The 25,637-nt window shown below is 44.8% G+C and overlaps 1 protein-coding gene and 1 long non-coding RNA gene across 6 annotated transcripts in view; one reads left to right on the top strand and one right to left on the bottom strand.

The window, feature by feature from the left end:
* The window catches only part of C1QTNF7 (C1q and TNF related 7), a 98,359-nt gene that overhangs the window by 54,799 nt on the left and 17,923 nt on the right, over nucleotides 1-25,637 (top strand). The window contains exon 1 of one of the 4 annotated variants that reach the window (XM_053577838.1): nucleotides 25,225-25,291. The exons of 2 other annotated variants lie outside the window; for them this stretch is intronic. The gene's annotated coding sequence lies outside the window, so the exon portion shown is untranslated. Of the gene's footprint in view, nucleotides 1-25,224; nucleotides 25,292-25,396; nucleotides 25,630-25,637 lie in introns of those variants that run through there. One more of the 4 variants, XM_053577840.1, reaches the window with a different exon arrangement.
* Nucleotides 8,148-25,186, bottom strand: LOC128575989 (uncharacterized). 2 transcript variants are annotated; one of them, XR_008377212.1, is made up of 6 exons: nucleotides 25,015-25,186; nucleotides 15,803-16,016; nucleotides 15,476-15,594; nucleotides 14,903-15,129; nucleotides 13,933-14,172; nucleotides 8,148-13,070 (listed from the first exon to the last, which is right to left on the bottom strand). It is a non-coding gene; the product is annotated as an uncharacterized LOC128575989 (long non-coding RNA). The 2 variants fall into 2 exon arrangements; XR_008377211.1 differs by lacking the exon at nucleotides 15,476-15,594 and having other exon boundaries at nucleotides 8,151-13,070; nucleotides 25,015-25,126.

Genomic DNA, 25,637 nt, shown 5'->3' with positions numbered 1-25,637 from the left:
GGAGAACCATAACTGATGGACAGCATCAATTAGCCTTCAGCTTAACAGAACAACTTCATGCAACCCTTCAAAATGAAAACACGTATTATTCAATCACTTTAGATGGATCAACTGATACTATTGACTTGCTGCAGGTTTTTTATTTCATCCTGGTCATATCAGAAGATTTTCTTTACTACCCAGTATTACTTGTTTGGGGCACTCTTTCAAACAGAACACAGGGAATAGATATCTCCAACAACTTTCAAGATAAACGTCTTAAAGTTGAACTGAATTTAGTGAATTTAGTGAGTATAGGTAAAGACGGTGCACCTTCCATGACAGGAAAACATGAAAGGTTTATTGCAGATTTCTTTTTTTAAGTCATTCCTTTCATTGCATTTTGCATCTCTGTGCTAAACCCACCACTTCAAGTGACACTTTGCAACAAGTCGTAAGTATATTCCTGCAAATGCAGTTTTGGTTTTTTGAAATTGCTAAGTACCTAATAGTTAAATCTTCACAAAGTAGCATACTTTTTTAGGTATGTCTAGTTGAGGTTTCTTGAATGTGGCCTTGTTTGATTACAGCTAAGTTGATCTTGGCTTTGTACATAAGGTCCCCCAGCCTCGGCCTAGGTTGTACAGCTCTAACCAAATCTAATCCCAATTCTCAGTGGCATCGAACAGCAAAGGTTACATATTAATTGTGCAGCCTGCTCACGGAGGAGCATCTGGGGCCTCTGCTCATTGTGGGCACAGGGCCCAGCCAGCTCTACCATCACCCCACGCCCTCATCACAGCATGAGCCTTTAGATTTCTCCGTGGATGGAGAAGGGAGCACGTAGGTGACTCATGCTTCTCCCGTTCACATTCTGCTGCCCACACAGTTCATCTGGCCAGGCCTGACTTCAAGGGGTAAGAAGAATGACCCTGCAAAGTGTCTCAACAGAGGACTAACATGGCAGTATTCACTCGTGGGCCCCTCCCAGTGCTGCACACCACACACAGGGGAAGCCAGAATCATCCTCCAAAGTCTGTGCCCACCCTGCAGATGACCCAGGGGAAGGGAGTGCCAAGCAAATGAGGAGAAACCTGGAAAACACACTATTTTTGTTGCTTAGGAGTGGCCTCTGTTTGGGACAGCATGACTGGGCTGGAAAGGGATGGCAGTGACCCTGGAGTTACAACAAAATCTGCATCTGGAAATATCTCCTAGGAGCCGCACTGGCTTCCTGGAAACCAAAACCTGAGGGACACATTTCACCAAGAGTGGTTGAGCAGGAGGGGCAGAGAGTTCAAGTCTCCACTGGAGCCCAGCTGCCTGCGCCCTGCCAGCTCCCTCTGCACCACCACGGATCTAACAGCTGCGTGCTCCTGTCACACATGAGGGACACCTAGACGGAGCCCCGGTGGGCATCCCCACTCAGGGAACACAAGATGGAGAAACAAACAGGGAAGTCAGGTAAAAAAATGATACATATCGTAAATGATCTGCCACCTGATTAGCTTGCTTCAGTCTGAAATGAACTGACATCATGGCTTCTCAGGAAAGAAAGTTCAAAGGAGAAATAGACGTGATCAAAAAAGAAGGAAGGTGAGGAGCAGCTGGAAAGTGGCAGAGTGCAGGAAATCAATGGAAGATAAACATAAACAATCATGGGCATGAAAGTCACTTAGAGGCAACAGAAAATAGATAAATGGCTTGAAAAGCATAAGACAAGCTTCAGAAATCACATGAAATGAGAAAGAGAGGGACAAAGATGAGAGTGATTACAGACAAGACGACAAGCTGAAAGGGAAGGGAGGCTGATGTGCACAAATCAGGATTCACAACAGAAAAAAGGGGCCAGGAAAACATTGCGAGTCAATTCAAGTTTTTTGAGGTAAAGAAAGCTAGATATCTCCAAGTTTAAAGAACATGCTAAGTCATGAAAGAAGCTCAAGTGCCCATCGACCCACAAATAGATTAATAAATTGTGGTATATGTACACCATGGAATATTATGCAGCCTTAAAGAAAGATGGAGACTTCATCTCTTTCATGTTTACATAGATGGAGCTGGAACATATTCTTCTTAGCAAAGTGTCTCAAGAATGAAAGAAAAAGTATCCAATGTACTCAGCCCTACTATGAAACCAATTTATAGCTTTCATATGAAAGCTATAACCCAGTTATAGCCCAAGAATATGGGGAAGGGGGAGAGGGAGGGGAGGGGAGGGGGGAGGATAGGTGGAGGGAGGGAAGTGGTGGGACTACACCTACAGTGCATCTTACAAGGGTACATGTGAAGCTTAGTAAATGTGGAATATAAATGTCTTAACACAAGAACTAAGAAAATGCCAGGAAGGCTATGTTAACCAGTGTGATGAAAATATGTCAAATTGTATATAAAACCAGCGCATTGTACCCCATGATTGCGTTAAGGTACACAGCTATGATTTAATTAAAAAAATAAAAATGCTGTGTCCCAGGAAAAATAAACAAAATTGGCAACATCAAGATGTGTCCTGTGAAAATTCTGATGGTCATGGGAAAACGTCCCGTATGCGTTGTTCAGAGATCACAAGTCCTCAGGGCAGGTTGGCAGGTCCCTCAATCTCCAGTATAACCCTCAATGCTGGAAAACACCAGAACGACATCTGTCTACCCCATTCTAAGGGGAAAAGATAACACATGAGTTTTTTACTCAGCCAAGCAGTGCATGCTTAAACATACAAGAAGCCAAGGACTATATTAACAAAACCCATCAAAAATATTTAATGATGAAATCTAGCATAGCAAGACGTGAATCAAAATTAAACACACAGCCGTGGGGAAGCCCCCAGTAGGCGCTGGACCCTTTTACGTAGACCAAACAACAGTGCGAATTCGTTAACAGAACAGAGAACAAATGGTACGATTCCAGGCAATTCAAAAATAATACTGCAATAATGAAAATTTCAATGTGGGGGTAGAAGGGAAAATTAAGTATGTAAAATCCTCCTCTTTCATGGCGGAGAGTAAGAATTATACTATAAAGTTGAAACATATAAAGTGTTTAAAAAGTAAAATGATGGCAAACTCAAGTGCTTTTTTCATAATTGTCTTTTAACTTTAAAAACATCTGAAGTTCAGCGTTTCCTTTGTTCAATTTTCGTTTATTTTCACTTTGGCAAATTCAAGTAGACTTATGTTCCCTAGTTTTCATTCAAATAACATGCATGCTATGAACCCATTTTTGTAAAATTACATCCACCAAGGCCTCCGGCTTAACGTCACCCCAGAGAAGATCTGGAATGACGTTCATCAAATGTTAGCAAAATGATTTCTAAGAAGTGCAAGTTTGTTTTGCTTTGCTTTTTTCTTTTTCTTTCTTTATTTAAATTTCAGATTAATATGAGGGTACGGGGATTAGGTTACATTGTTTTCATTTCTAAGGTGAAATCCAAGGTGCAGCTGAGTCCTTCCCCTGGGGGAGTTGAACACCTTCACCCACCCTGTGCACATTAGGTGAGAATCTGCCAATCCTGCTTTGCCTGCTTCTTCGCACTTTTCTAAACTTCTTTGAAGTTTTTATAGCAAGCAGCTACATTTCCACTAAATTACCACTGTCTCGCCTAAGTAATCCCTCTTGTAGGAGTATTATCAACTGCTTGGGACACAGAAAGTCTGCCTGCTCCTGAGCTCCATGCCTCCCCAGACACGGCCAGGCCCTGCAGGCTGCTGGGCTCGGGGAGAGGGTGCCTGGCCAGGAAGCAACCCAGTCAGCTCTGTGCCTCCCATTTCAAGACAAGTAATGTATTCCTGTCCTCGGGCTGGGTCAGGAACTACAGGGAACAGGGTGGGTTACGGCAGAAATTGATTCTCTCCCAGCTTTCAAAGCCAGAAGTCCAGAGTTGAGCTGTGAGAAGGGTGGTTCCTCCGGAGGCCGCAAGGGAGAATCCGCCTCTGCATTTCTCCCAACCTCAGGAGGCCGTTGGCAGGTCTCGGGGCTCCCTGGATTGTGGACACATCACTCCAGTCTCGGCCTCTGCTGTCACACGACCTTCTTTGCTGTATCCTTCTCCCCGTCTTTCTAAACTCAGACTGGGTTGAGGGAGCGTCCTGATTCAGGAAGATTTCATCTCAAGAGCCTTCATTACAGCTCCATAAACCCAATTCCCGAGTAAGGTCACATTCAAGTGTTGGGGGTGAACGTGTCTTTGTGGGGACAGCCATTCAGCCCACCACAAATGCTTCCCTAACGGCACTGAGCAACCCTAGTAAAATAGTTGTATTCTTCATGTTTTACAGGGAGTTGTTTATTCGTCCTATATTACAAAACTTTTAATGAAATAATATAAAATACATTTTAAAAGTGAAAATGGCCTCTATTTCTAACATTTCTAAAAAATACTACTAGCAATATATGGGTTCAAAGTCCCTCTATAGTATTTTTCTATGTATATACAAACATACCATTTGTTTTACAATAATGTACTAATAATGTCCATATCATTCACAGCTCTTCACAATGAATATATTCTGGGCAGTTCATTCAATGGGTTCACCCTGGTTTGTTTGAACAGTTTCTTTAGCTTGTTATTTACATTGTTGTTAATTTTTTGTTATAGCTCAAGCTGGCTATAATCACTATTCACATAGATATGTGGACATAGTTTTTAAACAGACCAAATCTGTGAGCTCCTCTATGTAGTTCGTGGTAGCCGAGATGAACCAGCTAGGTGAGAGTTTCTCAAAACGCACAAGGCTATATGACTTGCTATATGACTTTGTGAAGATCATTGAACTTCTCTAAGTCTTGATTTTCACTTGGAAAATAATCTACAGTCCGTAAATCATGGTAACGATTAAGTGAAGATTAGACATAATGCTTATAAAGTCTTTCCAAAAAGTACCCAGAATATAGTAGGTGTTTATTACACTACTGTTATAATTTATACTTCTGAGAGGTTCTGCCAGGGAGACTCATCTTGGTAATTTCACACAGGAAGAAAGAAACCGTGAAAGCCAAAGCTATTTTCAAGTCAGTGACCAGGATCACTTAAAATGTGCTCTCTGATCTTGAGCATGCACTTGAGACTTTCAAGCAACATAGACAGAGCAGAGTGACTGGGATATCACTTTATTCTTCATCGGAACCAAGCAGTGTGAGAGAAGAAGCAGGCTCAGCCCCCTCTCGGGCAAAGGGAGTCTGCACCTCACTGTGCAAATCATTCTCATGTGGCAATTAAAGAGCACATCTTGTAGCATCTGTGACCGTGAGCCCTAATTCCACAACACAAAGACTTCATAATTGGGGTCCAGCAGTGGTTACAGTTTTAACACACAGTGGGATAGTCAGAACTTCAATGATTTTGCATCATCTTCCATGGAATTACTAACGAGTCTGTTCCTACTGTTCCACAACGATAGGTGTTTTAGTTAGGAAGGTGTCGGCTGCAAGTAGCCGCAAATCTGAGCAACTGTGCCTTAAACTAGCGGGGATTTTTATTTTTTCCCATAGCAAGAAGGAATTGCTGGCATTTGCCCATCTTCTCATCAAAGCCGTTGGGGACCAAGGCTGGTGTTGTTTTCCAGAACGTTCTGTCTCATGTTGCCCTTCATCCTCATGCCTGTCATGGAATGGTAGTGAGAGGCTCTGCCCTCCAGCCGTCACGTCTGGGTGAGAAGCAGGCAGGGGAGGAGACGGGATGTGACAACTGGGTCTATGTCCTGTCATCAAGAAAGCAAAAGCCTTCCCAGAGTTCTCCACAAGAAGCCGCTCGTGGCTCATTGGCAAGACTCGTGAGCGATGGCTCCCAAGCCACCCACAGAGGAGGCCGGGAAGTGAGGATGTAGAAACGGGTCTACTGCCGTTCCGCAGGATGAAGCAGCAAAGGTAGAGAGGAAATAGACGGGGATTTAATCACAGCATCTGCCACCAAAAGAGACCCAGAAGGCTCACGAAACACAAAACCAGAAATTGCTGTTGCTTACTTCTGGTCAATGTCTGTTGAAGAGTTATTCTCCCTCGTGAGTATAATCTAGGTAATTTGGTTGAAAATCAAATTTAAGCCAAGTTGATTTCTAGAAAAGAAAACCAGGTCCTCCCTTGTCAGGTCTTTCCTGTTGACCTTCAAATAAAATTTAAGCTCCTCCCCAGGGCCTTGAAGACCCTGCACAGCCTGGCCCACGCCCAGCCCCTCTCATGCCCTCACTTCCCCATCTGCCGTCTCTCTCCTCCTGCTGTGATCGTTGCTGCTGTGGTGTCCCTATCGTCAGCCTCTGTAGGGCCCTCTTGTCCCCATGGTCACTGTCACTTACCTCCAAGATTCACCATCCTCTTAATTGCGTTTTGGTCTTTGCAGCCCTTTGAAGTTACTATGGCATTTGCTGGCTCTTTGATGCCTGCCAACCCTTCCACAAGGCGACTCCCTGAAGCCAGGAGTATCTTCTGTCTCACATGCTGCATTTCCCCAGTGCCCAGACCTGTGCATTGCACAGAACAGGTGCTCAGCAACTTTCTGTTGAATACATGAGGATGCAGACCAGAGCTAGGAAACCAGACACCAAATATGCAGGGAGAACCAGCGGTGGGCATGCAAATTTAGGCAACAGGCTGAGGGTAGAAACATGCTGAGGAACTCCACGGGGCTTAAATTTAGAGAGGATAAAACAAAGATGAGCTGCTTGGGCCCTCTGGCCTCTGAGGAGCGTCCTATCCACCAGGAGGACGAGCTCACGAACCTCGCAAGGGAAGCAGGGGGACAGGAGGGTGGAGGCTGAATGTGCTGCCAGCTTCGAATCGCCTAATTGGAAAATGATGCTCACAAACTTCACTAGAGGGATGTCTATTGGAATGTTACTGGCAAAAACAAAAATTAAAAACAATCATACTATCCAACACTACAGAATTTGTGAAGACAATTTCCAGTCCACATAATGTAAAAATTACTGAGCAGAATTATATTTTGCTATGGACAAATTGATCATATATGGTAAGGGATGATACGACACACAGAAAGCGATGGATAGAATGGTGTCATTTTACAAGAGGAGAGAGAGGGAGAGGGAGAGAATTTGTATCTTTCCACTGTGGATCCCAGAATGATAGCAGGGTAACTGCTGGGTGGTCTGATTACAGATGATTTCTATTTGCTTCCTTTTGTTTACTCATACTCTCTAATTTTTCTATGATTAATATGTAGTAATGATGTAATCTTTTTCCAACTTGGAACAGCTGAATTAGGATGCATGTTTTAAATTCCATCTCAACAGTATGATCGAAACACTGGATATCAAAGGGTCTCTCCCTGAAGCAGGAGGGAAGGCTGCTGTTAAATATTATCCCAGGAGCTTGGAGGTGTTGGAAGGCACAGCAGGAAAGGGGACAAGTGTCCCAGGAGGTAGTGCCAATGGCTCAGCCACAGGAAGGCCAGGCAGACTCCTAACTTGAGGGACATTGTCCACACATGGAGCTGGGAAGAGGCCGGCATAGCCAAAATGCCCCCTTGGAGTCACACCCTGTGCCAAACTCACCCACAGAACTCGCAAGTTCATTACTGTTCTCCCATTCAGGTGAGAATCCTAGAAGGGGCTCATCCAATATCCTCTAGAAAGTGAAAATTAGCCCAGCTCTGCTTAACTCCAAAGACCCCATCTGTCTGCCCTGCCGTTCCTCCGTCATGGAATGTCAGCCATGGAGCCTGGAAGACACCAAGCCATGCTCCAGAATCATCAGTTGACTAAAATCTTAATCAGAGGAAAAATCAAGAAAGACATTAACTGTAATGTTGTATACTGGATTAGATCTTGGAAAGGCCGAGCATTAGTAGAAAAACTGGGAAAATCTGGACAATGTGGAGCTTAATAATACACACATGCACACACACGTGTGCACTCATGCACACACACACACACAGGTAAGGACCTGCTTTTGTAGGAGGATGAGGGCAGGAAGAGGGCTGGACCTGTCTGCTTGTTCATCGAACCCGGCTCCATCTTAGCCCAAAAGCAGGCTCCAGGCTCCCCTGGAGAGCACTTTGGATGCCCGGAGTTGGTCCAATCAGTTGACTTCATAGTCTGAAAAGGGGAGTAACTCAGCCAGGAACACGGAGACCTCCAGGCCTGCCAACCCCAGTGCTCCTGCCTGTACACCAACTGGGGCCCCAGGACAGAGGGAATTTTCAGATCAATTTTTAATTCCATTTCTGCTCAGAAACATCTCCAACCAAAATGTATCACTCTCTAAAACTGTTAGATCTTGCAAAACCAATAAAAGTTTAACTCAGTCTATTGAACATCTATATTCCGGAAAGCTTCATACGACGAATATTGCTGACATAAAGGGGATACGTTTGCTGTGTTTTCATTCAACTGGGTATTGCTGGAGCAGCAGCCCCCAGACCCAGGCCCAGGCCCTGCATCCAAGATGCACGTTCCAAGGAAGTTTGTTTAAAAATCTAAATTCCCCCACAGGCCGGGGAGATTATAAGTGATTGCAGTGGGGACACTTCCCTGCATTGATCTGTATTTATTTAGTGTTCCTCGTTTACAGCAGCTTTCTCAGGAAACACAAACTGAGAATGCGGGATGTAAGTGGAGGGAAAATTTGTTTCTCAAACATGCTTTTTATTGTGTGGAATTTCGGAAAACCATTGCACTCGTGCGTACCCCTGTGGGGAATTACAAATCTAGTGAGATGCTGTTGGGTCTCCTAGAAATAGACTGTGTTGCAGAATCACCTGGAGATCTCAGCAGCCCAGGCAGCTGGCATCCCACCACGCGGGGCCTCCCCTACCTCGCCCCCTACCCCATGTGAGATCCTGGCCTCATTCTGCTCACCTGCCCGTCTGTCTAACAGAGAGGACCTACCTGGAGGAGCACATGGGGGGCCTTTCCTGCATCCTAGATGCAATCATTCTTTCTTTTTTTTTTTTTGATATAGTTTTATTGTATGCATTTCAAGTTCGTAAACAGCCTTCCTCCCAGACATGAGTATTTATTTGTCTTGTACCTTCGCATGATGTTTAGATTGGAAATTGTGTGAATAATATTTTAAAAAGCAATACTAAAAACACACTAGTGCCATTCAGATGGTCTGAATCTACATATACCTACAGAACAAGGGATCTCATCGCAGGCCAGGCCAGGGACCTGAAGAGAAACTTCTCTGAAGAAGACAGGCGCATGGCCTACAGAAAAAATGCTCATCATCCTCAATCAGCAGAGAAATGCAAATCAAAACTACTTTGAGAGATCATCTAACTCCAGTAAGATTAGCCCACAGAATCCCAAGCCCAGAGATGTTGGCGTGGATGTGGAGACAAGGGAACACTTCTACACTGCTGGTGGGAACGCAAATTAATACGTTCCTTTTGGAAGGATGTCTGGAGAACACTTAGAGATCTGAAAAGCAATCATTCTTTCCGTCCTTAGTCCCTGCACTGGAATGGAGATCACTGAAATAATCAGAACTGAATTATTTGGGGAAGCAAACCTCTCCTTTGTCTCTTAAAACCAAATCAGTTGACTGAAGCCAGAATGTGTATGTGCTAAGACATTTTCCACACACCCTGCTAAGTGCTAATGGCCAAAATTTCTCACCCTGGCTTTCCTGCCATCGGCACTGATGGAGGGTGTTAGAGCTCTGCAGGCATTTAAACTTAAAGTTATAAATGTGTGTATTTGTAATTGTTTGGACATCTTCCATGCTATTTTGAACCTTTCGCTTATTACTTTGTTTTCTTCTATTTCCCCCTTAGAGATGTAAATAATTATATTACTAAATATTTGGGAAATAGAAGAAAGAAACAATTCCTAATTTTGCCACTTTAACAAAGTGGGTGTCAATGTTTTGGTAGGTTTTCTGCTAGGTTATTAATGCATGAGCTATAATCATTATATGCATTATAATCATACTAAATACAATTTTTTCTCTTAGCAGTATCTTGAAAATATTTTCCTTATTACAGCAGAGTTATTAGAACCACACTTTCGACCAACTGCATAATATTCCACAGAGTGACTAGACCACAACATATTTAGCAATTCCTGTATCGCCTAGCACAGCTGTTCTCAACCTGTGGTTCGCAACCCCCTGGACCTGTATTAAAGGTTCCCAGCATTAGGAAGGTTGAGAACCACTGGTCTAGCATTTTAGTTTATTCCAGGTTTTTCTGTTTTAAAATAATATTTCCATAAACATCTTTGCATGCTGATATTTTTATTGAATTAAGAATCATTGCTTTAGGCTAGATTCATAGAAGTAGTAAGTCTTCTGTTTTTAGAAATCGGAAATTACATTGGATAACAGTATTACCCTAACTAGGTAAACTTAGAAAAATCAACAGGATTTCATGTGACTATGCTTCCTCCCTGGTTTTCAGGGGAACAACTTTTTGCAAAGCAACAACCAGGCAGCCTGTGATCTACCAGAGATGATCAGAATTGCAGAAAGATCAGAGGGAGCCGCTTTATTTGGCTCTGACAGCAATTTTTGAATACAACCCAGAACCTAAACAGTGTTTTGAGAAGCGGCAATGCCTGTCATCCAAATTGTAACTCTTAATCCACAGGGGAACAGCAGGGAACAGAAACTGTCATTAGTCCCTATGGGGAAAGTGAACACATATAGGAACAGAAATAATTTTTTGTTACCATTTAACAGCTGTCTGGTCCACTTCTCCTGGCAACAATTCATTCCTCTTCCATTATTCCAGGGAGACAGTATTAAATAGGTTAAATTATGTTAATAATCGTTTCTATTTAATCGTTTCTATCTTAAATGTATCCTTTAGACAATTGTCGAGGGAACATGGGCTGAAGGATACATTTAGGGTACATGTGTATAAGCACAGTGGATACACAGTGTGGCACAGAGAAAATGTCACTTTCTATCTATCACACACATAGCAGGTGGTACAGCTGGGCTTCCAACCCCTCAGCTACCACTATCTTGGTCAGCCCAGAGGCCCTACTCTTTTTTATCTCTGCAGCATAGACAGAGCCTTCTAGTTTCACCTGGTATATTACTTTTGTAAAGCTGTTGTAATAAATTACCACACACTTAGTGGATTAAAGCAACACAGTTATTACTTTATGGTTCCAGAGGTCAGAAGCCTCAGACGAGTTCCAGGCTGTGTTCCTCTTGGTGGCTCCTCAGGTGGCCCTGCCTCTTCTGTCTTCTAACGGCTGCCCCCATGTTTTGGCTCAGAGTCCCTCCTTCCATCTTCAAAGCCACCAGTGTAGCATTTTTCCTCATCAATCCCCTCTGCTTCCATCCTCACATCATCTGCTCTTTATAGCTCTGACCTTCTGCCTCCCTCTTAAAAGGACCCCTGTGACGATCTCACTGAGTCCGTTTAGACATCCAGGACTACCTGCACATCTTGAGGGCCTTAACGTAATCAGATCGGCAAAGCCGTGTGAAGGAACATATTCACAGGCCTGGGGATTAGAACGTGGATGCCTCCGGGAGACCATTATTCAGCCTACCACACGCGGGAAGTAAATAAATCCAAAGACAACTTGAAAAGGCATGAGCACACCTGCATAACCGCCTTTCTGAGATTTTGCTGGAAGGAAGAACTATTAGATTTGACATTGTAGCGACTCAACAGAGCCTGCAATAGGAGACAAAGATGGCTCTAAAAGAACACGTATCGAGCCTTCTCAGTTCATGAGCCCCTGGTATGTTCCATATACTTCACTTACCTCAAGTCATTTTATTGTCACAGCGCCGACAGGGAGCAGCCTTGTCCTCAAACCAGAGATGAGAGGAGTCAGGTTCAGGTCAGTCCTGGGCCTCTGCAGAGGTCCCACCGACCCTGCAATCACCCACATAGGTGGCTCTGATCCAAAGCCCAGATCTTCTCTCTCCCAGCAAGAAAACTGACACCAAATTTAATCAAAATAAACAGCATCCTTCCAGGACATCAAGCAGTGGGATCTGCAGTGGCAGGAGGTGGCCATCTGCTCACACCCACCAGCCCCAGCCCCGTCACCTGCTTCCATATTCACTTGTCTGTCCGTGTGATAAATATCATCCCTCCGGGAAGATGAAGATCTCTTCCGTTGCTGGCTGCTGTTGCCTTTGCGTGCAGGCCAGGCACAAAGTAGGCACTACGTCCATATTTGTGTAACAAATAAATCATCCTCCTTTGACCTGGAGATAATGGATCTGAGGAAACCCTACCATTTGCAACATGGATGCTAGCACTCCAGAAAGATTCTCCACGGCCAGAAAAAACAGCCGTGAGTCCAAATCAATGCATGATCTCTTTGGAAAACTCTTTGAGATCTGATTCAGAGCCTGTGTTCTTGTTAAAAACTGATTTCTAACCCATTTGTTGAGCTCTTTACCATATTTCCTACTAAGAGGGATATGCTTCAGTTCCAGTTAGAATTAGAAAGAAAGATTATCTACCTAAAACACATGAGCCAGGGAGAAAGGTAATTGTACATCAATATAATAAAATTCAAGAAATTCATTTGTTAGTAAAGTCCCTCTTATAGGGGAAGGGCGTGGGGGAAGGGGAGAACTGAGAGAGGGGAGGAGGGCGGGTCACGGTGTATGACACATCTTTTCGAGGCAGGGAGGGACTTTACCTAACAAATGCAATCAATGTAACCCAGTTCTTTGTACCTTCCATGAATCCCCAACAATTAAAAAAAAAGAAAGACAGACATAAATGCATCAGCAAAGTTACAGCTGCATTAATGGGGACAAGGACACAGAGAGTCCAGTTCATTGCCTTTCTCAAACTGGCAGGTTGCAAAGCCACATCCATAACACCACACGCTCCTCACTCAGCCCGCAGGAAGGGAGTCGTCTCAGGCTTTAGACCTCACCATCTGGAGGATGTTGTGACCAGAGGGAAGGAGAAGGGGCCAGAATAAGAGACAATCGGGATCCTTCGTGTACATGGGACATTGTCATAGTAACGTGCGTTTAAATGGTTTTTAATTTCACTCTCTGCACACAGGTGCAATGGCCATTGCCTTCCATCTCCCTCTGGCAGATGTTCACTTCTTGTATAGTTCTCTTCCTCCTGGAGTGCTGTCTGCTTCCTCAGGGCAGATACGTCATTTAATCATCTTCGATTCACTAGACTTGGTGATTGGCACCTATGTGTTAGACAAATGAACGAAGTGTTCGTTATAAAAATAATGCGTGAGCATTACAAATTTCAGACAATGGAGACAGAGAGAGACCAGGAAACACAGTTCCGGGCTCAGAGCAAAAAACAAGCAACATTTCATTACATTTCACCCTGATCTTTTTACTTTTTTTTTTTTTTTAGTGTAGAATTTTTTTTCTTTTCTATTTATCTTCTTACAAAATCATAAACAGGACTTTTGCACTAATCATTATAACCTAAGCATTGCCCCACAACATCTCATAGTTCTGAAGCTTGCTGAAAGCTAAAGAATGCTCTAAATATATGTGGCTTTGGGGATACAAACACATTTCCTGCCATTGAGTGCATTATAAACTTCAGCTCTGATGTGATCGAGAGAGAATTCTGCCCATATCCCAGCTGTGATAAATCAGGCACCAGTTCTCCAACTTGACTAGAATCTGCCTTTGTTTCGCCTCCTTTATAATTTAGAATCTGTGACCTAAATTTAGAATCTCTCATTTCTCCTCAGTGTGATAAGCAGGAACAGCCCTCTATCAGTAGAACCTCCACCAAAAGTCTTTTGGCAAAATACAGTGTCAGTCATTCTGATTTTACTGTTGTTCTGTTTTTTTTTTTTTTTCTTTTCTATTAAAGTGTTTTCATGAACTCACAAAATGTCTCACTCATGACCATCACAGAGTTCCAATTGATGATTAAAAAAACAAGCCAGGTTTGGGATAAAACTCAAGATGCTTTCCGTTCTCCAAATTCGTTCCTAGTCAACACAGAATGGGGGCCAATGCCTTGAAACCAAACATATTTTTATAAAATCAAACATCATTAAACATGAGTGAGCAGACCCTTACATCACTGGGGCCGCTGAGATTAACGGACATGCTGAAAGCATTTGCTTCACACTTGCTCAACTGAACAAATACATCTTTTCACAAAACGAGTCCAAAATCTTGGCCATTCCCAGATGTCTCAAATTCAAGGCTCTCTGCTTTCAAACTCCTCAATGAGCAAGAACAGGAGAAGAGGAGCATTCAGGACTTGAACCAGAAGTGTCAGTCTGGCACCAAGAAGAGGCGAAGCTAGAAGTGTACCTTGAAGAACCAAAACAAAAAAGGAAACAGAAGAAGAGGAGAAAGAGGAGAAAATGAGCTAAGAGAATTCGCCAAAATAGTATTTAATAGTATCAATTGCTTATCTCCCTAAGAAAGAGACTATTTCTGTCCACCTACATAGGATGCCCTTTGTTGGGCGAATACAGCGCATTGTGTTTTGTTTTCAGGTAGCGTTTCTTGACTTGTTTCTAAGACCAGAGGAACATGCTGATTGCCCCTTTGCAAAGAAAGTTGGAAAACACAACCTTTTTTTCTTGGAGGAACTGAAGCTAGTGTATTTCATTCCTTCTTACATTTTATTACGAAGTGAAACTCCCTGAATGTAACATGAACCATCTTGAAGGGTACAGTTCACTAGCATCTGGGACATCAACAATGAAATGCAGCCACCACTCCTATCATGTCCTGAAAGACTTTCATCATCCAGCAGGAAACCCCCGCCCCAGCAACGAGCAGCTCCCCGTGCCTTCCCCTTGTGAGCCCTGGCACCTGCCAATCCCCTCCTGTCTCCACAGAGTCACCTCTTCTGGGCATTGCATTGAAAGGACTAGAACAACATGTGATTTTTGGGTGTCTGTCACTCAGCAGCATGTTTTTGAGATGCATCCATGTGGTAGGAGGCTCCCGTAGTCCACTCCTTTCTATGGCTGAATGACGTGCCATCGTCCATACACACTGGCAAGCTTGCTCGGGCTTTGTGCTCACCTACCTGCTGGCTGCTGCTTCGGGGCTGGGCTCCTAGCTCGGTGCGGATACAGCAAGGAGCCTGCTCCCCTGATGCCCCAGCCTGGTGGAAGGTGCCGGCACCAGGTAGCACAACGGAGAGCTGACACGCAGGGTCACCAGCAGACCTGGAGTCCAGCCATGGCTCAAGGGTGTCCCAGTTACATGAATGTGTCAAAGACAACCGGGCTCATTATGCCTTGGCTTCCTCATCTGCAAAATGGGATGAAGTAGTAACGACCTTGTGTGGGGCCGAGCACGGTGCGCAGGGCGATGTACGTAGAACAACTTCGCGGCTTGCAGGAAGTTGTCAATTCAACACATTTTACCAACAAAATAGCGAGGAGTCCGGAGAGAAAGCAGGTGAAACAATAACAGCGGTGGAAAACCATGGGTGGCGCCCTGGCCCCAAACACGCTTCCTACAGAGGCCACATCTAACTGATTAGCACTTAAACAAATATTTGTTTAAAATCTCTCCATTTCTCTCTTTACCTGTCAGCACCACACTGTGGTGAGGCCCCTCACTGTGTCAGCCTCCCAGCCGAGGCCCCACTCACCTCCCCACACTCCTCTAGTGCATTCTCCATGGAGCAGCCGGACCCTAAGATCACGGTCCTGTTTGAAACCTCTCCTGGGTCCTCATTGCTCTCAAGACAAAAGCTCGACTCTTCAAGCCCTGGAAGATGTGACACCCCATTTCTCTGACCTCCTCTTTTACAGGCTACTTTGTCCTATAAGCTCTGCCCCCGGCCCACCCCGTGCTGTCCTTTCAGTTCCCAGAATTCCCAAAGTCCTCTCCTGCCCCAGGGCCTTTTCCCCTGCTACTCCTAGGAAGGCTCCTCGCCCTTCCTTATTTGGCTGTGACATCCCCCACGCCCCCTTACCTGTCCCTTCTTCAGAGTGGTCTTCCCTGGTCATGCAAACCAAAGTCGTCACCAAACCTCCATTATCAGCCCTTCTTCTTTTCCACTGTAGCCCTGGCCTCTCCTTGATTTATGTGGATACTGAGTAAATGGAGGTTCTAAAATAAAGCGATTACGAGTCCCAATGCCACATGGCCTCAGGCGCGGAAGTTGCTGACCTCTTGTGCTTTTTCATCTAAAAAATGAGCATACGGATGACAGCAACTGCCTCTGCTTGGGAGGACCTAGCTGATGGAAGGAAGGTGCAGCCCAGAGCCTCCTGCAAAGCGGAAACTGGGGGCAGGGGTTGGTACTGCTGCCCAGGCCTCACCTCTACAGACATGGAGCCTCATGGGTCTGTGCAACAGCCGTGACCACTGCCTTGCCACATAGCTTACGTGAGTGTAGAATGTGGGGTTGACCAGGAGATGACCTTGTGGTTGAAAGGAAGCACCACTGGCAGAGCACAGTGCTCTGAGAGCACAAGGCGTGCGAAGGGGCTGGAATCCGACGTCTAACTCTCGCCCTCCATGGGGGCCGGTGGAGATGACACTGGGCAAATCTCATTGGAATAACTACACCGCCTGGCGTGGGCAAAGCCAGTCTCTGGATAGGTCTAGAAATGTAGTAGGGTCTAGACAGCCCGAGGGGCAAGGGATGGCCAGGTGACAGCAAAGGGCCAACAGGAAGGTCACAGGTAGGGCGGTTCAGTGTAGACCCCAGTAGAGGCCAGGAAGGCTGAAAGTCTTGACAACGAAAAGTCAGAAAGGGGGCGGCGCCTGTGGCTCAGTGAGTAGGGCGCCAGCCCCATATGCCGAGGGTGGCGGGTTCAAACCCAGCCCTGGCCAAACTGCAACAACAGCAAAAAAATAGCCGGGCGTTGTGGCGGGCGCCTGTAGTCCCAGCTGCTCGGGAGGCTGAGGCAAGAGAATCGTGTAAGCCCAAGAGTTAGAGGTTGCTGTGAGCCGTGTGACGCCACGGCACTCTACCCGAGGGCGGTACAGTGAGACTCTGTCTCTACAAAAAAAAAAAAAAAAAAAGAAAAGTCAGAAAGGGACACTACTCCCTGGTTATGTGACTTCTCCCCGGTCACATGACCCCTTGACCCAGCAAAAGGTCCTGGAAGCTTTTTCGGAGTGACCCACCCTTTGAAAACTCTGGCCATACCAAAGGGCAACTGTTTTGTCCCAGTTGCCTCTGGTGTCCTAGCAGAGCTGTCTACCCAGGGAAAATGAAATGACAACTTAAACCGTGTCTCCAGGCGTCTTGTCACCTGCACCCATTTCTGCCCGTGCACACTGAGTATCTGCCACATGGCACAGGTCAGGTCCCTGGGATTACACAGGAGCAGGGCTCAGCTCCTGGGTAAGGTCCTGTGGGAAACTTGGTGCGTGTGTACAGAGTGACCTCTGAGATGCCACCAACCCAGAGAAGGTGCAGTTCCCAGGACCCCTGTGAAGATGCAGTTCCCAGGACCCCTGTGAGGGTGCAGTTCCCAGGGCCCCTGTGAGGGTGCAGTTTCTAGTACCACCGTGGAGCGAGCTTTCATGTTCTCTCCGCAGCGAAGGAAACCTTCGCTGACTTTTGCAGTTACCTCCAGATCTGAGACTCTGTGACTCTGTCTGTGTTCCAGGGACAAAGGGTGCCTGGCTGTGGTGGAACTCAAATTCCCTTGGACTGTGTCTTTACACAGGGACGGGACAGTGTAAATTCACAGAGCCTTTGGAAAGCAGCCTGGCAGCCCAGAAACATGCTCATACAAACCTTTTGACCCAATAATTCCATTTCTGGGAATCTATCCTAAGAAAATAATCCTAAATAGGGGAAAAGTCTTATGCACAAAAACTTTCAATGTAATCTCATTTATAATAAGGGGGAAAGGAAACAGTTTAATTGTCCCATAATAGGAGAGAAGGGGATGAAATAAATCATCCTGTAACTACTTGGAGGATACTGTCTGGCCAGTAATGGTTCCAAAGAATAACAGGGGGAAGATACTGATGATATAGTATCAGGATAAAGAAAAACAACAGCAGAAACAGAGTATAGGTAACATCATAAATCTTTAAATAAACACTCTTTCTGCGTGCACACACACAGAGGAAAAAAATACAGAAAGAAATACACGGTTGTTGAGCAGTGGTCATCAAACTATAAATAATTTTTCATTCCTATTTTTCTACCTTTTCTTCTTTCTAGTTTCTTTAATGAGCAACATAAAATGAGTAAAATAAAAAGCAAATGATTTCATATCACAATTATACTGGGTATATAGAGCAGGGTTGAGGTATGATAAAAAAACAGCAGATGCGTTTTGATAAAAATATTTGTAAACTCTGAAAAGGAAAAAACATAAGGAACAAATCACACACACCCCAACCTGAGCTTGATCTATTAGAATAATGCTATTTTAGGATCAAAAACCAATGGCTTTTTACCATTGCCCAAGGGATGCTTTCTACCATAGCCCCTTCATTCTTGCTTCCTCTGATCCCTTTGCCAGATAGCAGCTCAAGAGATCCTTCTAGAATGCATAGATAGCCATATCACTCCAAAACTTACCAGGAAGATAAAATCCAAGACCACCCCCCCCCACCTGTGAGAGTCTTCCAGCCCCTCCCAGAGCACCCCCCGCCCCCCTCTTCTCACTGTCACTAAGGTGACTTGTTGTCCGGCAACGCCAGGCTTTTCCTCAAGCTACAAGCTCTGCAGGAAGCCTGCCCTGTTCAACCCTGGATCTGTTTTCCTAAACAACTTACCCTTCAGGTCTCAAGAAATTGCTTACACATCATATCCTTGGGGAGAGTTTTTCTCATAGATGAGATTGCCCTGTAAACAGTTCTAGAGCAACCTCCAAGGATACGCATTTCCTAGCCCCCACAAGAATGTACATTCTAAACACTGTTGAAGGAATAGGAATGCCTCTGGCTTAAAGCTGTTCTTCCTCTCACCAAGAGAAATCAACCTTTCTCCACTGCACAACCACATCCATCAGTGAGATCTATTACCTCATCTCACTTTATAACAACCTTGGTTTGGGCATTTGTAACGTTTCAGGGTTTGCAAGATCACACTAAGGGTAAGCCTCACAGTCCCTTGCCCAAGGCAATTCATCCACGGTCACTATGCTGGACAATGATGACTCTGGCCTTCAAAGGCAGCAGTCTTACTCCACCAGCTGTCACAAAGAGATGTCAGTGGGAAAAGAGATATAAAGCGTCCCGCTAATTTAGGCTCGAGGATAACATTCCGCTGTTTGGGGGGCAGGGTTGCCAAACCACAACACTCAGATTTCCTCCCCAGCACACTGAGTCATTGCTGGATCTCCCAGCTCCCTCAGCTGCCACAGGTCTGCTGAGGACGTGGTTTGGGCTGGACGGAGATGTGTGGGCATTTAAAGGTACCTCCTGCTGCCAAGTCTTTGCCTTTGCCCAGTCTGTTGTAGCTGTTGACCCTGAATGTGCCTCATGTCCACAGGTCCCCTCCCCAGCATGCCTCGCATGTTGTTAGCAACAGGCAAGGCAGAGAACATGGGCCGCGCACTACCTGGGTAAACATTTAGAGACACCAAAACGCTGAGGTAGACTGAGATGCCTGGTAAGTTGGATGAGTTTAGGGTGTTTCCCTGGTAAATAATAATGTAAGCTATTACACAGCGTTACTGGCATCACTACTATGTTTTAATTTCAAAATATTAAGAAGGTGCAAGTGTTTTGTTACTTGGATACTTTGTATAATGCTTAAGTCAGGGCTATTAGTGTGCCGATCACCAGGATAGTGTTCACTGTACCCAATAGCTAAGTTTTCAGCCACTCATCCCTTACCACCTTCTTCCCTTCTTGGTTTCTGATGACCTTTACCTGGCTTTGTGCCCAGAGTGCCCATCCTGTAGCTCCCAGTTATTAGAAACCACATGTGGTGTTTGGTTGTCCATTCCTGAGATACTTGACTTCTGATAACGTCTGTCCTCTAGTTCCATCCAAGTTGATGCAAAGGACATTATTTTGTTCCTTTTCATGGCTAAGTAGTGTGTGTGTGTGTGTGTGTATGTGTCAGATTTTATTAATCCACTCATAGTTTGATGGGCACTTTGGTTGATTCCACATCTTTCCAGTTGTGAATTGTGCTGCAATAAACATTCAAGTACAGGTGTCTTTTTGATAAAATGACTTCTTTTGGGTAGACACTCAGTAGTGGGATTGCTGGATCAAATGGTTAAGTCTACATTTAGTCCTTCGAGGAAACTCTACACGGTTTTCCATAAAGATTGTGCTGATTTGCAGCCCCACCAAGAGTGAAAAATCATTCCTTTCTCTCTGCGTCCTCGCCAGCATTTGACTTTTTAAATGACCATCTGACAAGAGTAAGGTGGTATCTCATTGTGATTTTAATTTGCCTTTCACTGATGATCAGTAATGTTAGGAATATTTTTATATGTTTGTTGGCCATTTGTCCAGCTTCTTTAGAAAAACTTCTGTTCATGTCTTTTGCCCATTTTCAATGGGGTTTTTCATTTTTTTCTTGCTGATTCGTTCTTTGTAGTTTTCAGATATTAACCCTTTTTGGGATGTATAGTTTGTGGATATTTTCTCCTATTCTGTGGGCTGTTTGCTCTGTTGATTATTTGCTTTGCTATGCTAAAGCTTTTTAACTTAATGAAGTTCCTTTTATTTGTTTTTGTTTTTGCTATGTTTGCATTTGGAATCTTAGTCATAAATCTTCACCTATGTCTGAAAGACTTTTTTCCTACATTCTCTTCTAGAATTTGTAAGTTTTCATGGTTTACATCGAAAGTCTTTGGTCCATCTTGAATTGATTCCTGCATGTGGTGAGAAGTTGGGGTCCTGCTTCAGTCTCATGCATGTGACGACCCAACTTTCCCGGCACCGTTTATCGAATGGGACTTCCCTTCCCAGTTGTCTTCTTGTCTGCTTTGTCAAAGATCAGTTGATTATAGGTAGATGTTTTCTATCAGGCTTCTCTATTCTGTTCCATTGGTCTAGTCTCTACTTTTATACCAGTTCCAGGCTGTTTGTGTTACTATAGCCTTGTAGAATAATTTGAAGTCAGGAAATCTGATGCCTCTAGATAAATTCTTTTTACTTAAGATTGCTTTGGCTATTCAGGCTCCAGTTTGGTTCCAAATGAAGCACAGAATTATCTTTTTCTAGCTCTAGAAATACAACATCGATGGGGACTGCTATTTGTATGCTCCTCTGCTGGTTGCCATTGTCTGCTCTGTGTCCCGAGTGCCCCCGTGCTGGCTCTCAGAGGGTGAGCATATTCACAGGCTCTCTGGGAAACCTCCCTGGGGGGCCATGTGCTGCACAGTGTCCCAGCACGGGTGATACACACCATGGTCAACAACTTACATTGCTCCAACACCAGTCTCAGCTTCTAAATATACTCTACGGCATCTTAGTGGCTTCCTTCCCCGGGAGGTCTCTCTCTGGGCTCACAAGAACCCATCTGGTGGCCCAGTCCCAGCTGCATTCCTCAGGCCCATCAGCTGCTGAGACACTCCTGCCTTCTTTCCTCTCCATCAGCTGTGCCTACACTGCTCTTCCTGCTCCAGACGCCTCTGCTCAAGAATCCTCCGGTGTCTGTGATCACATAAGACCTCCCACGGTGGGGGGAGGCTGCCCCACCACTTCGTCATCACAGCTCTCTGACCCCGTGAGAACAGCGAGCCTCTCCAGCTCCCAGCTCAGCCGACGTCTAAGTGGAGATCAAGACAAATAGCTCCCTTCTTGAAGGCAGCCCTAATCTTCTCAGTGACTCCCGTGGGGTCCTTGTCACTTGGCTAGAGAGGGGGGCATGCTTTCCTGTCCTCCCTTGTAGGGAGGAAGGAGGGAAGCACTCCAGCACTCCCTTACCAGCTGCCACTCCCCACCTTGCTGGCTCCCTTCAGCCTCTAACACTTTCTGCATTCCTGGTCTGCTCCTATGTGGATGGAAAAGGGATGCCAGTCACTGTCAGGTCCAGCTGCCGTGTAACAAGTGCTAAATGGACGTATGAGCATTGAATGCCCATCATTCTCTGCTTCATGTCCTCAACTGAAATGCCATGTGAATGGGGATTAATTCCCAAAGAGCATCCCATTAACAAGTTCTGTGATTACTTGATGGCACCTATCTTTCGTCTCTCTCATGGGGTCCTGTCTGTACGAGAACTCGGCATTTGCTCTCCACTTGACACCGAGACCAAGTGCTGAGTACCTGACATAGAGCAGGAGCTAAACAATTATGTGATGAAGTAATAAATAAAAGGGCAGGATGATCCCAGCACTCTGGAGGCCGAGGCAGGTAGATTGCCTGAGCTCACAGGTTTGAGACCAGCCTGACCAAGTGCAAGACCCCATCTCTAAAAAAATATCCAGGCATTGTGGCGGGTGCCTGTAGTTGCAGCTGCTTGGGAGGCTGAGACAAGAGAATCACTTGAGCCCAAGAGTTTGAGATTGCTGTGAGCTGTGACACCACAGCGCTCTACTGAGGGCAACATAGTGAGACTCTGTGTCCAATTAAAAAAAATAATAATAAACAGGATGAGAACCAAAGGAAACCAGATTTGTGTCACCAAAACTCCCTGGTTTGGAAGGGTTAAAAGACGGAGCATCCTTCGAGCAAGAACAGAGCAAAGCAAAGATCCCCAGAGCCTGTCTGCACATCAGGGTCACCCATACAGATGTGTGAAATGTGAATGCCTTCCCGGTGTACTGACTGGGCAAATCTGGTTAAGGGCCAGTGAGTGAAGTTGCATAAGAGGGGTGTAAAGGATGGGCTGGGGAGTTCAGGGACAGGCAGGGTTGCACGTGCTTGAGAACACCAGGGAGGAAGTCATGCAAAAGGAAGATAGACGTGACCAGAGGTAGGAAGGGACACAGGGAGGACACGGTCAGGAGGGACACAAGAGACACAAAAGCCAGGCGCTAGGGCTAGAAGGAGGAGAGTCAACTCCTCACAGAGGAGGAGGAGGAGACACGGTCCCCCTGCCTGCTCGTGGTTAAGGTGCGAAGACCTGCCCTGTAAGGTGAGTGGCCCCGAGGGAGGCAGACTGTTCAAATTGCTCTTCTATAGAAGGAGAGCAACAAAATTATTCACCACAAGAGGCTTTAGTGAGAGCTAAAGGAGGTGATGTTTGTAAATGTGTTGGCACCTTGTACATGCCCATTAGGTACCCTTTTCTAGCACCTGGCAAAATGGGGTGCATGCATGAGTCTGAGAGAGAGGGAGAAGAGAGAGTGGTCAGAGTAGAGAGAGGACCAGCTCAGACCAGCCAGCAACAGCCATGGTGTCGTCTCTTCCCAACTTCATAACCAGTGAAGGTCAGGGTGGTAGTCTAAAACTGACCGTGACAGGAGTATTTACACCAAGAAAATTAACAAAAGCTACAAACTGAAGCTGTTTTCTTCTTCTGAGAGCTGGTTGACTAACATACTGTTAGATGCTGTGAGACCATCAGCTAGAACAGAATGGATTGAATGGAAATCAGTTGAAAAGTAAAGAGTATGGCTTGGGGGTCGGCACCAGCCAAGAGGTAAAATTTGCCTGCCTGGAAGAGAGAGAATAAGACCCTGCACTCGGGATGAGTGGCAGGTGAAATGGGATGTGAGTCTGGAGTCTGTGCCAATACTCCCGGCAACATATTGTTCAGCCCATCACTTACCACCACTGCTTCTAAAATAGGTGTGAAAATAACCTAATGAAATAGACACTGCCAAGCTTTATCCACATCTGAGGCCTGAATACTCTAGGAGACATTTCAAAAGTTCATTCTCTCCGGGAAGAAGAATAAGTCCAGAAAAATATAGATTATAATAAATCATCTGAGATGAAACATAATGTTTTGAAAAATCAAATCTGTATTAGAAAGCAGAAGAAACCCTGTGCTACTTTAATGATCTGAGAGACTTTACCATCAAAAGTGTGGTAGACAAGAAAGAAGGTAAATGAGAGAAGTTGCGAGTGACGCAAAAAGTGAATATAAATGTGCACACATTGTGTAAACACTTGGCCAAGTGAAGGCAGAAAAATAAGAACACATCTATTTTTTTTATCAGTCAACAAATTGATTTACTTTTAAGCTTCTGGGAAGAAACTGTGCTATTCCAGAGCGAATGAGAAACGACCATGTAAGAAGGCATTGCTTATAAACAAACAAGTATTAAATGGCAACATCTTAAATTAAACTTGCTAAATAGGTAACATCAGGCACCAGCACTTTGTTAGAGAATATTAAGAACTGTGACAAACTTAGAAATGATTGCGGACAATCATTTTATTTTGAAGGTGAGGAAATAAACCCAAGGGGCTCTATCTGAGTAAGATTCTACTCTAATTCAGCAAAAAATTATGACGAGCTTCCGTGCTCCAGACACTGTCTTGGCCACACCATGATGCCATTCAGATTCAGGACAGCCACGAAATTCCAAAGGCCATTTCCTCCCACCTGGAGGATGGACATGTAACACAAACCAAGCCCTTCCGAAGGGGAGCCCACCAATCTTCTTAACCAGATTTGTGGCCGGGGTTGCCTTCTCCAACTCCGGAAACACTCCTTCACATTACCAGTTTCATTGTTTGAGAAAAATGAGGTGAAAAGCAAGATGAAAACAAGATTTTTTTTCAGCCATTTGATTTCCATAAGTGACATCATAAATTATAGATTGCTGTTGCCAAGGAGATAAGAAATACACGGCAAAAGGAAACAAAGAAATTAATTGCTCCAAAGAAGAGTAGTCAGAGGCTTTGGAGAATCATTCTGCAATTTGAGTTGTTATGATCAGTCTCTACCGCACAAAGACATATTAGTTTCCAAAAAAAAAAAGACTCAATCATTTATCCATTCAGCAAAGAACAAAGAAAACATTGGAACAGCATTCATCACGCTCTTTCTTCTCAGAGTACGTAGAATGAGGGGTCATTTTCTCCCCATGTTTGCCAAGAGCAGGAACAATATTCCTTATTATTCCACAAGACACCATCTTCTGTCCAGAATCCTAAGATTCTATCTCAAAAACCTCTCAAATAGGAAATGGTTCTTCTAAGTTAACAACTAATTTCCAGTCAGTGAGTAATTTTTTTTTCCTGAAACATCCACTCAGTGGAAAACAAATGAAGAGGGGGAAAGGATGAAGTTAACAAATCTGAAAATGAGACCACAGCACCCTGAGATGGTGAAGCCTCGGTACTTACCGGTCAAGCGTCCCAGGCAATTCAAGTCCATCCCAAACAAAACTGCAATTTTTACCGGTCCCTGAGTCGAGCCTCACTGGATGAATGACTTTCAGGGCTCCTGGCTCTTTGGGGCTAAATGAGAAAATTATTTTTAGCACAGCTATTTGGAAATCTTTGAGAACTTGGATCTGTTACTCGGTCTGGTACCAGAGCGAGTTTTCACTGAGCTCTCATGAAAGGTCCCCAGTCTCCTGTGGATTTAGAATCTTGCAGCCACCTACCATCTAAGGGCAAGGTATGGTACTTACTCTATTTTCCCTCCCCCCAGAATTTTGGCAAATATAGATGCAATTCCGGTAGCTTTTTAGTTTATTAAACAGATGGTTTTGTAGGAAGAATCCCTGATAAACTGAAGACCTGGGTTCCAGTCTGTGCCCTGACTTTAGCTTTGTGACCACAGGCCAGTGACGGGACTTCCCTGATCCTTGGTCCTCTGTCGAGCTTTCACACTAAGGCAGTGATTTTCAACCTGTGTGTCACGGCACCCTGGTGTGCCGTGAGAGGATCTTAGGTGTGCCAAGAAAACTTTTAAAGATCATTAATCAAACTATTTTTAAAGAAGTTCAAAGAACAGTAAGTAT

The sequence above is a fragment of the Nycticebus coucang genome, chromosome 23, assembly GCF_027406575.1.
Source record: "Nycticebus coucang isolate mNycCou1 chromosome 23, mNycCou1.pri, whole genome shotgun sequence".
NCBI lineage: Eukaryota > Metazoa > Chordata > Mammalia > Primates > Lorisidae > Nycticebus > Nycticebus coucang.
The sequence above is the reverse complement of the archived record's forward strand: the minus strand, read 5'-3'. Positions and strand labels throughout refer to the sequence as shown.